Source organism: Carcharhinus amblyrhynchos, chromosome 6 (assembly GCF_965287045.1).
Source record: "Carcharhinus amblyrhynchos chromosome 6, sCarAmb.v2.hapA, whole genome shotgun sequence".
In the NCBI taxonomy this organism is placed as follows: domain Eukaryota; kingdom Metazoa; phylum Chordata; class Chondrichthyes; order Carcharhiniformes; family Carcharhinidae; genus Carcharhinus; species Carcharhinus amblyrhynchos.
In genome coordinates, this window is record NC_137329.1 from 72,620,202 (window position 1) to 72,633,952 (window position 13,751).

The following is a 13,751-nucleotide window of genomic DNA, read 5'->3' on the forward strand; positions in this document are numbered from 1 at the left end:
TTACCTACTCTATCTCTTTTATATGTCTCACCATATTCCTTATGTTTGATGCTATCATCAGGGCTGCCAATTTGTTACCTCCTGTCCTCCACCCTATTCACTTTACTGCTCACAAGAACATTAGAAATAGGAGCAGGAGTAGATAGAGGCTATTCAATCCCTTGAGCTTGCTTCACCATTCAATAGATCGTGGTTGATTTGCTTGTGGCTTTAACTCAACTCTCCTACCTGCCCTCATTAGCCTTGTCAACTCAGCTTTGTTTATGATCAATGACACAGAGAAGGAAATTCCAAACACAATTATCCTCCTTGTAGCCATCTTAAGTGAGAGACCTCTTTCTTAAACTGTTTTCCCTAATTCTATATTACCCCATGAGGGGAAACATCCTCTCAGCATCAACCCTGTCAAGTCCGCTTAGAATGTCATTTTTCCATAAGGCCACTTCTCGCTCTGAACACCAATGAGCATGAGGCCCAATCTTTTCCTCATAAGACAGACTTTTCATCTCAGAAATCAGCCTATTAATAAACTTTCTCTTGCACAGCTTCCAATGCAAGTATGTTCTTCCTTAAGGTAATTAAAACTGTACAAAGCACTTGAGGTATAGTCCCACCAGCTATGCAGTGGGACTACACAGCTGTAGCAAAGTTGTACCTTTAAACTCCATCTCCTGGCAACATTCGGTTTGCCTCCCTAATTACTCGTTGACTTTTTGTGATTTGTGTACAAGGACACCCAGATCCCTCTATACTGCAGAATTCTGCAGCCTCTGTTGAAATAACATTTTGGATTTCTGCCAAAGTGGACAGCCTCACATTTTCCCACATTATACTCCTTCCGCCAAACTTCTGCCCGCTCAAATAACCTGTCAGAATCCCTCTGAAGATTCTCTGTATCTGCATCACAACTTGCTTCTTGAGCTATAATTGTGCCATCAGCAAATTTGGCTACAATACAATCAGTCCCTTCATCCAACTCATTACTATAGACCTTAAATAGTTCAGGCTCCAGCTCTGATCTCTTGTGGGACTCCACAAATTACAATTTGCCAATCTAAAAATGACCCATTTATCCCGACTCTCTATTTCCTGTTAGCCAGTTTGCTATCCATACCAATATATCACTACCAACACCATTGATTTTCTTTCTGTTCTCTTTCCCTGCTCTATCCCTTCTTATCAGACGTTCACACGTAGCATCTTCAGACACCAGTGAAGCAGGTCAGAGTAGGATTTTTGGTAATGTATTCCTTTCTTTATATGTACTGCTGGATTTGTGGAGTTGCCAAATTTCTGTGGGTTTTTGATTTCCCAGATTTCCGGTACCTATCCTACTTTCATTTTTTGGCAAGAGAAGATCTGAATTCTAAGGCTTTGTCAGTTTACCCAGGTAAGCCAGTAGTTAGGGCTGCTACAATAAGCCTTTATACCCTGAGCTGAAGAAGGGAAAATCAACCCAGTGACCTCTTGGAAATAGGTGTTAGTTAGGGAACAGGGCCATTGCTTGGGTTGTAATGCCATCTATAGTCAAATAATCTGTCAACAATCACTGTTGGATTGTGATTAGCACTGCTGCTTCATAGGGTCCTGGTTTTGATTCCCAGCTTAAGCAACTGTCTGTGTGGAGTTTATACATTCTCCCTGTGTCTCTGTAGGTTTCCTCCCATAGTCTGAAAGACGTGCCGGTAAGGTGCATTGGTCAAGCTAAATTCTCCCTCAGTGTACCCGAACAGGAGTGTGGAGACTAGGGGATTTTCACAGTAACTTCATTATAGTGTTAATGTAAACCTACTCATGCCACTAATAACAGATTAAGTTTAAAGTTTATTTAAGACTCACAAATAAACATTGACCATTTGAGGATAGTGCCAAAAGACAGATACCACTTGTGGAACTATATCCTTGCAGTAGAATCCACAAGAATGGGAGGGTAAGAGGGTTAAGGAGAAAATAATGAAAATAAACAATTGATTTCTAATTATAAAGAAATGCATTAATGTTATACTGAGCGGTTTTATTTGCAAGTTATGTAATTTTCACTGAGCTATTTCGGATGAGACCATGTTCCGTCCTATACATCACATCAACAGCACAGTCCATGGTCTTGATGGACGCTTATCTATAATAAATAACTTAGTTGCAGAAACCTGGCACAGGATCAGTTGAATTCTCTCAGAGCACAACATACAAAGAACTACTTTCGAAACACTATGGTTGTTACGTAGCTGAATGCAGCAGCAATACTGTGCCAGCAATGTCCCAGAACAGTGATTGAGAGAAGAATGTTGCCCAGGAACTTCCTGGTTTTCTGCTGAGTGCTGCAATGGAATCTGTAACATTCACCAGCATTGGCAGACTCAAACTTCTCATTGGAAAAGCATCACCTCCTACAGTAATCCCTCAGTACTGTCCTGAATGTCAGACTGGAATGGGGCTTGAACCTGCAATCTTCTGGCACTGAAGCAATGCAGCCACACTGATATTTTGGGGGTGGAGTGCCCTCTACTGTAACAAAAGAATCTTTAAGTGATGATACCTATTCTCTTGATTTACTCTGAATCTAGGTTCCGAAATATCTTTTCCCATATTGGAATGGCTCCCAATAATGAAATGGGTCACCTCGCAGTTGTGGGTTCAAATCTCACCAGGGTAAATTGTGAAACTCAATTCAATAAATCTGGTTCTTTACAGACAGGAACCAGAATTCAAATGATCAGGAAAGATGCAACTCCACTCTGACGTTTTCACCAGAAGCTTAATAAACACCTCAGTTATGCAAAGTATCACAAATTGAAGGACTAAAACCAACTTCTCAGGGGTGAATAACAAATACGCCAATATAAACATTGCCTGTATCCCAAGATTTTCTTTGATATAATATGGCTTTATCTTAGTTGCATCAACTTCTGATCGTACACACTGTCTGAAGCATTTACACTGGAATTAGTTACTTACTAGTAACTGAAGACACTCAAAAGGATGCCACCCAGAGAGGTCACACCTGCTGGCCACTAAGGCAGTTATGTCAGTATTGAATTCACATGTAAATCTGATAGTCAGCAATGGGACTACAGCAGACTGGTGACCTTACTCACAAAGATTACAATTATAGAATCCCGACAGTGCGAAAGGAAGTCCTCCAGTTCAATTCTTCACCAATTCTCTGAAAGAGCTTTCCACCCAGGCCCTTTCCTCCATCCAAACCCTGTAACCCCACTCATTTCTCACGGCTAATCTCCCTAAGCTACATAGCTTTGCACACTAACAGACAATTTAGCATGGCCAATCCACCTGCACATCTTTGGATTGCAGGAGGAAACTGGAGAACCTGGAGGAAACCCACCAAGACATGGACAGAACATGCAAACTCCACACAGACAATCAACGAAGGCCAAAATCAAACCTGGATCCCTGGTGCTGAGATAGCAGCACTAACCACTGTGCCACAGTACAGATAGGCATTGACGCCAATGCATGACATCAAGCTGTGCATTCCTACTCAACTGCTGTGGACAGACACAAACTCCTGTCAATGAATCATGAAGGCATGTTCTTTATTCCTGCCCTGATGTGTGAATGGACCAGTTCCTAATGCTCTCCTGTCATAAGACCATAAGAACTAAGAGTAGTAGGCCATTTAGCCCTTCGAACCTGCTCAGCCATTCAATAAGATCATTGCTGATCTTTTGGTGGACTCAGCTCCACTTACCTGCCCACTCACCATAACCCTTAATTCCTTTACTGCTCAAAAATTTACCTATCCTTGCCTTAAAAACATTCAATGAGGTAGCCTCAACTCCTTGACTGGGTAGGGAACTCCACAGATTCACAACCCTTTGTGTGAAGAAGTTCCTCCTCAACTCAGTCCTGAATCTGCTTCCCCTTATTTTGAGGCCATGTCCCCTAGTTCAAGTTTCACCCGCCAATGGAAACAACTTCCCTGCTTCTATCTTATCTATTCCCTTCATAATCTTATATGTTTCTATAAGATCTCCTTTCATTCTTCTGAATTCCAATGAGTATAGCCCCAGTCTACTCAGTCTCTCCTCATCAGCCAACTCTCTCAACTCAAGAATCAACCTAGTGAATCTCCACTGCACCCCCTCCAGTGCCAGTACATTCTTTCTCAAGTAAGGAGACCAAAACTGTACACAGTACTCCAGGTTGGCCTCACCAGCACCTTATAAAGCTGCAACATAATCTCGCTGTTTTTAACCTCCATCCCTCTAGCAATAAAGGGCAAAATTCCATTTGCCTTCTTAATTACCTGCTGCACCTGTAAACCAGCTCCTTTAGATTCCTGCACAAGGACGCCCAGGTCCCTCTGCACAGCAGCATGCTGCAATTTTTTACCATTTAAGTAATAGTCCAGTTTGCTGTTATTCCTACCAAAATGGATGACTTCACATTTGCCAAGATTGTACTCCATCTGCCAACTAGTACATTCGCTATTTCTCCCTCCATTTCTTTTAGTACCCTGGGATGCATCCCATCAGGGCCAGGAGACTTGTCTACCTTTAGCCCCATTAACTTGCCCAACACTACTTCTTTCATGGTAATGATAGTTTCTAGTTCTCATCTGCCATAGCTTTCCTATCATCAATTTTTGGCATACCTCCAATTTTTCACTTTCCATAAATTCACGTTCATCCATAATTCTGCTAAATGGATCCTAACTTGCACCAAATTCTAATCATCACCCTGGTGCTCCTTATCCAACATTGGCAAAACCTCGATTTTAAAATTCTCACCATTGTGTTTAAATCCCCCAAAGATCTCACCCCACTCTGGAACTGCCTCCAGCCTGACAACTCTTAACTTGTCTGCACTACTCCAATTCTCGCATTTTGTGCATCCCCTTCCTTCTTTTGCCACATTATTAGCGACAATGCCATCAGGTGCTGAGGCCCCTAGCTCTTGAAATTTCCTCAGTAAGCTTCTTCAAGGTGCTCCTTCAAACTTTCCACTTCCACCAAGCTTTTGACACCCATCCTAATGTCCTTTTCTTTGACCCAGGGTCCATTTTTTATTTAATCACATGCCTCTGAAGTGTGTTGAGATATTGTATCAATTTAAAGGTGCTATGTAACTGTAACTTCTTGTTTTTGGATAAGATATCCAAAATTTATCTCGTATGTCACCTGGCAAACTTAGAATCCACAGCATCCATACAGTGCAGAAAGAGGCTATTTGGTCCATCGAGTCTGCACTGACAACAATCCCACCCAGGCCCTATCCCTACACCCCAAGTATTTACTCCTCTCATCCCCCTACCCTACACGTTTTGGGATACTAAGGGACAATTTAGCATGGCAAATCCACCTCACCTGCACACCTTTGGACAATGGGAGGAAACCGGAACACCCAAAGGAAACCCACGCAGACATGGAGAGAATGCGCAAAAATCTACACAGACCATTGTTACCCATTGTTGGAATTGAACCTAGTCTCTGGCATTGTGAGGCTGCAGCACTAACTACTGTGCCTCCGCTACTTGTTTCCATCCTTCAAAGAATTGGACAGAAACACAAAGTAACAAGAACAAGGGCAGCACGGTAGCAGAGTGGTTAGCACTGCTGCTTCACAGCTCCAGGGTCCTGGGTTCGGTTCCCAGCTGGGGTCACTGTCTGTGTGGAGTTTGCACATTCTCCTTGTGTCTGTGTGGGTTTCCTCCCACAGTCCAAAGATGTGCGGATTAGTTTGATTGGCCATGCTAAGAAATTGCCCCTTAGTATCCAGGGATGTGTAGGTTAGAGGGATTAGTGGATACAATATGTAGAGATATGGGGTTAGGGCCTGGGTGGGATTGTGTTTGGTGCAGACTCGATGAGCCACAGGGCCTCTTTCTGCACTGTAGGGTTCCATAATTCTATGAACATATACTATAAGGAATGCAAAACCCAACTATTTGGAGGTTTATCAGTGTTGATTGGATTTTTTCCTCTATCTGGCTTTTTGAAGGACTTGGATTAGCTGATCACTCAACCCAACTGACCTATGCCAGTATTTCTGCTCTTCACAAGCCTTCTTGGGAAATGGACATCACTGACAAAGAAGGATTTATTGCCCATTTTCCCTTGCCCTGGAGAAGTTGCGATGAGTTGCCTTCTTCAGCTGCAGATGAAAGTATTTTGACAGTGATATCAGAGAGGGAGTGCCAGGAACCTGAAATTACAACTACAGAAGAACGGTGGGCAATAAACTTCCAAGTCAGGAACCTAGGTGTTTTAAAAGTGACCTTGGAAGTGGTGGCGTTCCCATCCATCTGCTGACTTTGTCATCCTGGGTAGTACAGTTTGTGGGTTTGGGACATGATGTTGAAGTTTTGGCGAGTTGCTGCAGTGTGTTTATGGAGATGATCAGAAGAAATAATTTCAAGACAACAAAAACTGGTCAGCTTGACAGTACCTAATTTGCTCATCTTCAGTTTGAACCATGTAAGAAATTGGACCTGTTTTTTTCTAAAACTATGGCTGATGCCCAGCATAAATCATTTTTTTAGTCTCACACACTATCTTCCTTACCGATTATGGGCCTTCGTTGCAAGAGGATTTGAGAATAGGAGTAGGGAATTTTACTGCAATTGTATAGAACATTGGTGAGGCCATACCTGGAGTATTGCACGCAGTTTTGGTGTCCTTAACTGAGGAAGGATGTCCTTCCTGTAGAGAGAGTACAGCAAAGGATTACCAGGCTGGTTCCTGGCATGGCAGGTCTGTCATATGAGAAGAAACTAAATCGGTTAGGACTATATTCACTGGATTTTAGATGAGTGAGAGAGGATCTCATAGAAGTTATTAAATTCTAACAGGGTTAGACAGCGTGGATTCAGAAAGAATGCTCCCAATGGTGGGGGAGTCCAGAACTAGGGGTATTAGGGGTAAACCTTTTAGCACCGAGGTGAAGAGAAATCTCTTCACCCAGAGAGTGGTAACTGTGTGGAACTCACTACCACAGAAAGTAGCTGAGTACAAAACGTTGTCTGATTCCAGGAAGAAATTAGATACAGCTCTTGGGGCTAAAGGGATCAAGGGAAATGGGGGTAAAACAGGGAAATCAAGATATTGAATTTGATGATCAGTGACAATCATAATGAATAATAGCACAGGCTCAAAGGGCCAAGTGGCCTATTCCTGTTTCTAATTTCTATGACAGTTGCAGCAGGCCGATAAGATTACGCCTATGGTTTGCACATGTCGATTCAAAATACCGGCAACAGATTTAGATGAGAGGGGAAATATTTAAAAGAGACCTGAGGGACAACTTTTTGGCAGAGAATGCTATCTATATGGAATGAACTGCCAGAGGAGGCAGGGTACAGTTACAACATTTAAAATTCATTTGGACAGGTACATGGATGGGAAAGGTTTAGAAGGATATGGGCCAAAAAATAGGATTAGTTCAGTTTAGGAAACCTGATCAGCGTGGACGAGTTGGGCCGAAGGGCCTGTTTCCATGCTGTATATCACTGTGACTCTATGGCAGGAGCTGTTGCCTGCACAGAGTACAAAATGCCCATCAAGGACAGCACTCTGGCACAGTGGTTAGCACTGCTGCCTCACAGCGCCAGGGACCCGGGTTCAATTCCAGCCCTAAGTGACTGTGTGTGGAATTTGCATGTTTTCCCTGTGTCTGCATGGGTTTCCTCCAGGTACTGCAGGATCCTCCCACAGTACAAAGATATGCAGGTTAGGTTGATCAGCCACACTAAATTACCAGGGTAGGGGAATTAGTGGGGTAAATACATGGAGTTACAGGGAAAGATTCTGGGTAAAATGGAGAGTTGGTGCAGATTCATGGGCCAAATGGCCTCCATCTGCACCATCGGTATTCTACGAAACTAAGTAGGAGCCTGTGAAACACCCCATTGACATCACCATCAAATCATGAGCAGCTCTTAAAGCAATCATGCAACCACACAATTATATAACACAATTAGGTATTCAGATTGACAACAACCTGTCCTGGCTCCACCACACTGACGCTATAGTTAAGAAAGTGCATGAATGACTACTTTCTCAGGAGGCTAAGGAAATTCAGTATATCCATTACAAGTCTCTCCAATTTTTACAGATGCACTATAGAAAGCATCCTTTCCAGATGCACCAGAGTGGCATAGCTCATGCTCTGACCAAGATTACAAGAAACCATACAAAGTTGTGAACATTGCCCAGTCCATCACCCAAAGCAGCGTCCCCATCCATTGACTCTGCCTACACTTCCCGCTGCCTCAGCAAAGCAGCCAGCATACTAAGGACCGCACTCAATACAGATATATTCTCTTTCACCTTCTTCCATTTGGAAAAAGATACAAAAGTCTGAGGACACAAACCAACAGACTCAAGAACAGCTTTTTTTCTGCTACCATCAGACCTTTAAATGGTCCTATCACAAATTAAACCGATCTTTCTTCTCACCCTATCAGTAACTACAACCCTATATTCTGCATCCTATCCTTTCCTTCAACCCAATGTACTCTATAAACAGTATGTTTTGTCTTTATAGCTTGCAAAAAAAATACTTTTCACTGTATTTCAGAGGTCTGACAAAAGTTCTTCCTGGCTCCAAACCGGCTCTATTCTCTCCCCAAAGATGCTGTCAAAGGTCTATAAAATCCAAATTCACTTGCACTAATCTATTTAAAGACGCAGATCAGTCATTAAATAATCGCACAGATAATACTGAGATTTTCTGTTTTTGTTTCAGATTCCAGCAACCGCAATATTTTGCTTTTAATCAATTAACCAATTCTCAAACCTGGATGTGCGCACACAGACACTCACTCGGATGACCTTGCAAAGAGAGGAACCACAACAGGGCGGGAGGGAGCTGTTGTCCGGGAGTAGAATCAGAGTTTAGTAGTGAATATTGCTGCAAACCACCTCAGCCACCCCCCAGCCCCCGAGCTAAGCCCTCACTTCAGAGCTACAGCTTCCTTCTCGGGCCCGACTCTGCCCATCGCCTTGTGCGCATAGCCTTCTGGGGGTTGTAGTCCAGCCTCCTCCTTCACAACGGCACAGGCGGGAGGCGGGGGGGAAAGACTACAACTCCCACACAACACTGCGCGCTGTCTATCAGCCCCCAGGTGAGGGCACATCGCCAAATGACTGAGGTGTGAAGGAACGCTGCTGTTACTGAGCAACTTGGTGAAAACTAATAGTAAGTATATTAAAACACGTCGTTAAGGCTGAAAATAAATATGATGGAAACCAGAGAGGGAGCAGGACAACATTTTGAAAAAGAAAAAGTTCTGTTAAAAGGATCATTTACAGCGGTTTTATCAGCAAACTTGAAAATGGAGTTGGAGCAGAATTTGGTCACACAATCGTAAGTGTATAAGGAGTATAGTAAGAAGCTGAAGGCACAACCTTGTGGGGCACAGGTGTTAATGATAATCATGGAGGAGGTGCAAATTGTGCGGAGGGTGTGGAGAGTCTGCAGAAGGATCTAGATAGGCTGGGCGAATGGGCCAGGAAATGGCAAATGGAATTTAATGTTGGCAAGTGTGAGGTGGTCCACTTTGGTAGGAAGGACTATTACTTACGTGGCGAAAAACTGCAGCAGGCGACGGTGCAGAGGGACCTCGGGGTCCTTGTGCATGAGTCGCAAAAACCCAGCTTGCAGGTGCAGCAGGTGGTCAGGAAGGCAAATGGGATGCTGGCCTTCATAGCGAGGGGGATTGAATATAAAAGTAGGGAGGTCTTGCTGCAGCTGTATAGGGCATTGGTGAGGCCGCAGCTGGAGTACTGTGTGCAGTTTTGGGCGCCGCACCTGCGCAAGGATATTTTGGCCCTGGAGGGAGTGCAGAGGAGGTTTACTAGGCTGATACCGGAGTTGAGGGGGTTGAGCTATGAGGAGAGGCTGAATAAACTAGGCTTGTACTCGTTAGAGTTTAGAAGAATGAGGGGAGATCTCATTGAGACGTATAAGATGATGAATGGGATGGATAGGATAGAGGTGGAGAGACTCTTCCCGCTCAAAAAAGACAGTAGGACTAGGGGGCACAGCCTCAAGATAAAGGGGAGGCGGTTTAGAACGGAGTTGAGGAGGAACTTCTTCACTCAAAGGGTGGTGAATCTCTGGAATTCTCTGCCCGTTGAAGTGGTGGAGGCTGCCTCGCTAAATATTTTTAAGAAGCGGGTTGATGGGTTCTTGATAAGAGAGGGGATTAAGGGTTATGGGGAGAGGGCGGGAAAGTGGAACTGAGCCACAACAGATCAGCCATGATCTTATTGAATGGCGGGGCAGGCTCGAAGGGCTAGATGGCCTACTCCTGCTCCTATTTCTTATGTTCTTATGTTCTTATGTACCTGTCCTTACTGATTTCAATTTGTCCAAATTGGTCTTATAAACTTTAAAATGGAACTTCAATGTTGCTGGTGCTAGTATTACTGATTATTTATTGGGATTTGAAAATTTTGAACTTTTTTCCTGGAGTAAACATTAGCAGAATTGCCAACAAAAAGCAATTGGCATTACTGAAAAATAGACGTCAAGACTTTTCATCCTGCAGTCATCTGGACACTTGCAAGAATAGAAAGCAACCATTTATACTGTATGAGAAGGTTAGCAAGTAGATAGATGGATAGATGTATTGACATGGTGAATGCAGCAGTTGATGGTTAACTGATAATTAACTGCTAAGTGTTGTTTGAAATTAAAACCAGGTGGTTTGACACTGATTGCTCAAGGCATTGATCTAAGGAACGAGTTAGTGAACGGTTGTCACATATTTTGTTCAATTGAAATGGGCACAATGACTGCATACTCTTTTTGTCTGCAAATGAATAATACCCTGTGTATTAGTATATGTAACTTCCAGCACATGCAAATGTCAATGTAATTCATAGCACACTGAGGATTATGTAACAAATGTTGTCCAATCACAGAGTCACATCAAACGTTGGATGCTGTGTTTTGACTTTTGCAAGCATGGACTGGTTGGGTACAGTCTGTGTTTTACTTGTTGTGAACAGGGGTTGACACATGCTATTTGATATGTTCCACCAGTCTTTAGGACTTATGGTATACATACCTAGCTGCACAGCAACATTGAAATTCATGTACCACATTATTCATTTGCGCAGAACATCATTTTGTCTTGACAGTAGCATCCTGGTACTGGCAAATACCATTCATGTTGCTACTACAAAGTAGTAATGTGAAATATCTAGCTTCACCTGTTGCTCAAATGTTTGAGATTCCTTGCCCTTTCAGGGTAATCTAAGGTGGACTTGACACTTTTAAAGTCCGAAAAGTAATAGCCTTAGGCTTGTTTATGATACATAGCATGAAATGACCTGATCAGGGTAACCACTATCTCACTGGATGCCTTTTATGTGCACTATTTCAGCAACAAATTTGTACAAGCAATCAATTAGTTAGTGATTTATTTAACATTTGGGAGATTGCTTTGATGACAATATTAGTAGAAATAGAAATGGGTGGGAGCAGGGAGAAATGTCCATTACTGCTCTTAGCAAATCACACTTGTTAAAACCACGGTACAAAGTCAATAAATCGTTAATGAGATTGTGAGTCTTGGCAACCCTGCATTATTAATATTCCTGTTCCTGTTTTGCAAACGTCAGTAGAAAATCAATACAAAGGCACGATCTAGAACTAGATCACAGTTGGCATCTGTCTTTATTTTTTGAGTGATTCACAACAAATTACAAAGATATATAACAGACAGTAAAAATATAATATTTCAGATAACAAATGGCCTTCCCAACTCCCATTTCTGTCTGTTATAACGGAAAGCCTTCACGCAAATGAGGGAATTGATTGTTATTTGATGTAAAAGCGAACCATTCTGAATGCAAAGCTTTTTTCCTGCACCCTTTTGAGAAAGGTTTTATCTGTTTTTGGACTGGGGAAAATGCAGTGAAACCTAATGATGAAGTCAACAGTGAAGTTCTTTCAAATGGCAGTAATAGATTCCAAAACCCAATAGAAGGGTATCCATCAAAACTTCATAACAAAGGTTAAATAAATCAACTTTGTAAAGCCCTCATTGGGTCATATACCAAAGTTCATACCTAAAAATGAGGTGTAATCCTGGTGAAGGACTATGTATGTGCCAAACCAGAAGCAGCATTTGATGAACAAAGCTAAGTGACCCCAAAGCCAAGGGGTCAGGTCTAAACTCTGCAGTCCTGCCACATCCTATCATGAATGGTGGTGAACAATCAAACAACCAGCAGGTGGAGGGGGTTTTACAACTACCCCATCCTCAATGATGGGGTAGCCCAACACAACAGTGAAAAATCAAAGCTAAAGTATTTGCAACAATCTTCAGCCAGAAGCCCGAATAGATGATCCATCTTGGCTGCCTCCAGTTTCACAGAAGCCACTTGTCATCAAGCTCAATTCATTCCATGTGATATCAAGAAATAGTTGAAAACAATGGATAATGCGAAGACCAAGGGCCCTGACAACATTCCAGAAACAGGACTGAAGACTTGTGCTCCAGAATTAGCTACCTAGTTTCAACAAAGAAATGAAACCAGATGGACCATCTGACATCAGCCTAGGCACCAAAAAAGACAACAGCAAAACAAACATCTGGAGGCTTAGTGCCAAAATTGGGAAATCTGTCTCATAGACTAGTCAAGCAACAACCTAACATAGTCATTTTCACAGAATCATACTTTACTGGTAACACCCCAGGCACCACCATTACCATCTCTGGATATGTCCTGACTCACTGGCAGGACAGACACAGCAGAGGGGCGGTACAGTGATATACAGTCAGGATGGAATTGCCCTGAGAGTCCTTAGCATTGGCTCTGGACCTCCATGAAGTTTCATGGCTTCAGGTTAAACATGGGCAAGGAAACCTCTTACAGGTTATCATGTATCATCCTCCTTCGGCTGATGAATCAGTATTCCTTCATGTTGAACTACACTTGGAGGAAGCATTGAGGGTGGCAAGGGTGCAAAATGTACTCTGGATGGAGGATTTCAATGTCCACCATCAAGAGTGGCTTAGCAGCAGCACTGCTGATTGAGCTGGTTGGGTCCTAAAGGATGTAACTGCTAGGCTAGGTCTGCAACAGGTGGTGAAGGAAGCAACAAGAGGAAAAAATGTACTTGACCTCAACCTTATCAATCTACCGGCTGCAGATGCATCTGTCCATGACAGTATTGGTAAGAGTGACCACTGCACAGTCCTTGTGCAAACCAAGTCCTGCCTTCACATAAAGGGAGGGTTTAAACTAATGTGCCAGGGCAATAGAAACCTATGTAAGGAGTCAGAGAAGGAAGGAGCAAGGACAAAACAAAAGGTAAAAAAGGGAATAAGAAAAGTGACAGGCAGAGAAATCAGGGACAAAGTTCAAACAGGGTTACAGAGAAAAATATTGGGAGCAAATCCAACAGTGTTAAAAAGACGAGCTTGAAGGCTCTGTGCCTTAAGGAGCAGAGCATTTGCAATAAAGTAAATGAACAAATCACACAGATAGATGTAAACGGGTTCTATACAATTGGGATTACGGAGACATGGCTGCAGGGTGACTAGGGTTGGGAACTGAATGTCCCAGGGTATTCAATTTTTAGGAATGACAGGCATAAAGAGAAAGGTAGTGGAGTAGCACTGATTTGATTTATTATTGTCACTTGTATTATCATACAGTGAAAAGTATTGTTATGTGTTAGGTGACTGGAAGAAGGCAGAGAGTGAGGATAAAGGGATCTTTTTCAGAATGGCAGCCAGTGACTAGTGGTGTGCCTCAGAGGTCAGTACTGAG

General features: G+C 42.8%; 1 protein-coding gene across 6 annotated transcripts in view; it reads right to left on the reverse strand.

Moving 5' to 3' along the window:
- tbxas1 (thromboxane A synthase 1 (platelet)) overlaps positions 1 to 8,956 on the reverse strand; it is a 222,379-nt gene extending 213,423 nt beyond the window's left edge. For 3 of the 6 annotated variants that reach the window (XM_080190628.1, XM_080190622.1, XM_080190629.1), the window contains exon 1: positions 8,784 to 8,956. The gene's annotated coding sequence lies outside the window, so the exon portion shown is untranslated. Of the gene's footprint in view, positions 1 to 6,610; positions 6,663 to 8,757 lie in introns of all 6 variants that reach the window. The other 3 variants (XM_080190624.1, XM_080190625.1, XM_080190623.1) reach the window with 3 other exon arrangements.
- Between the last annotated feature and the right edge of the window lie 4,795 nt (positions 8,957 to 13,751).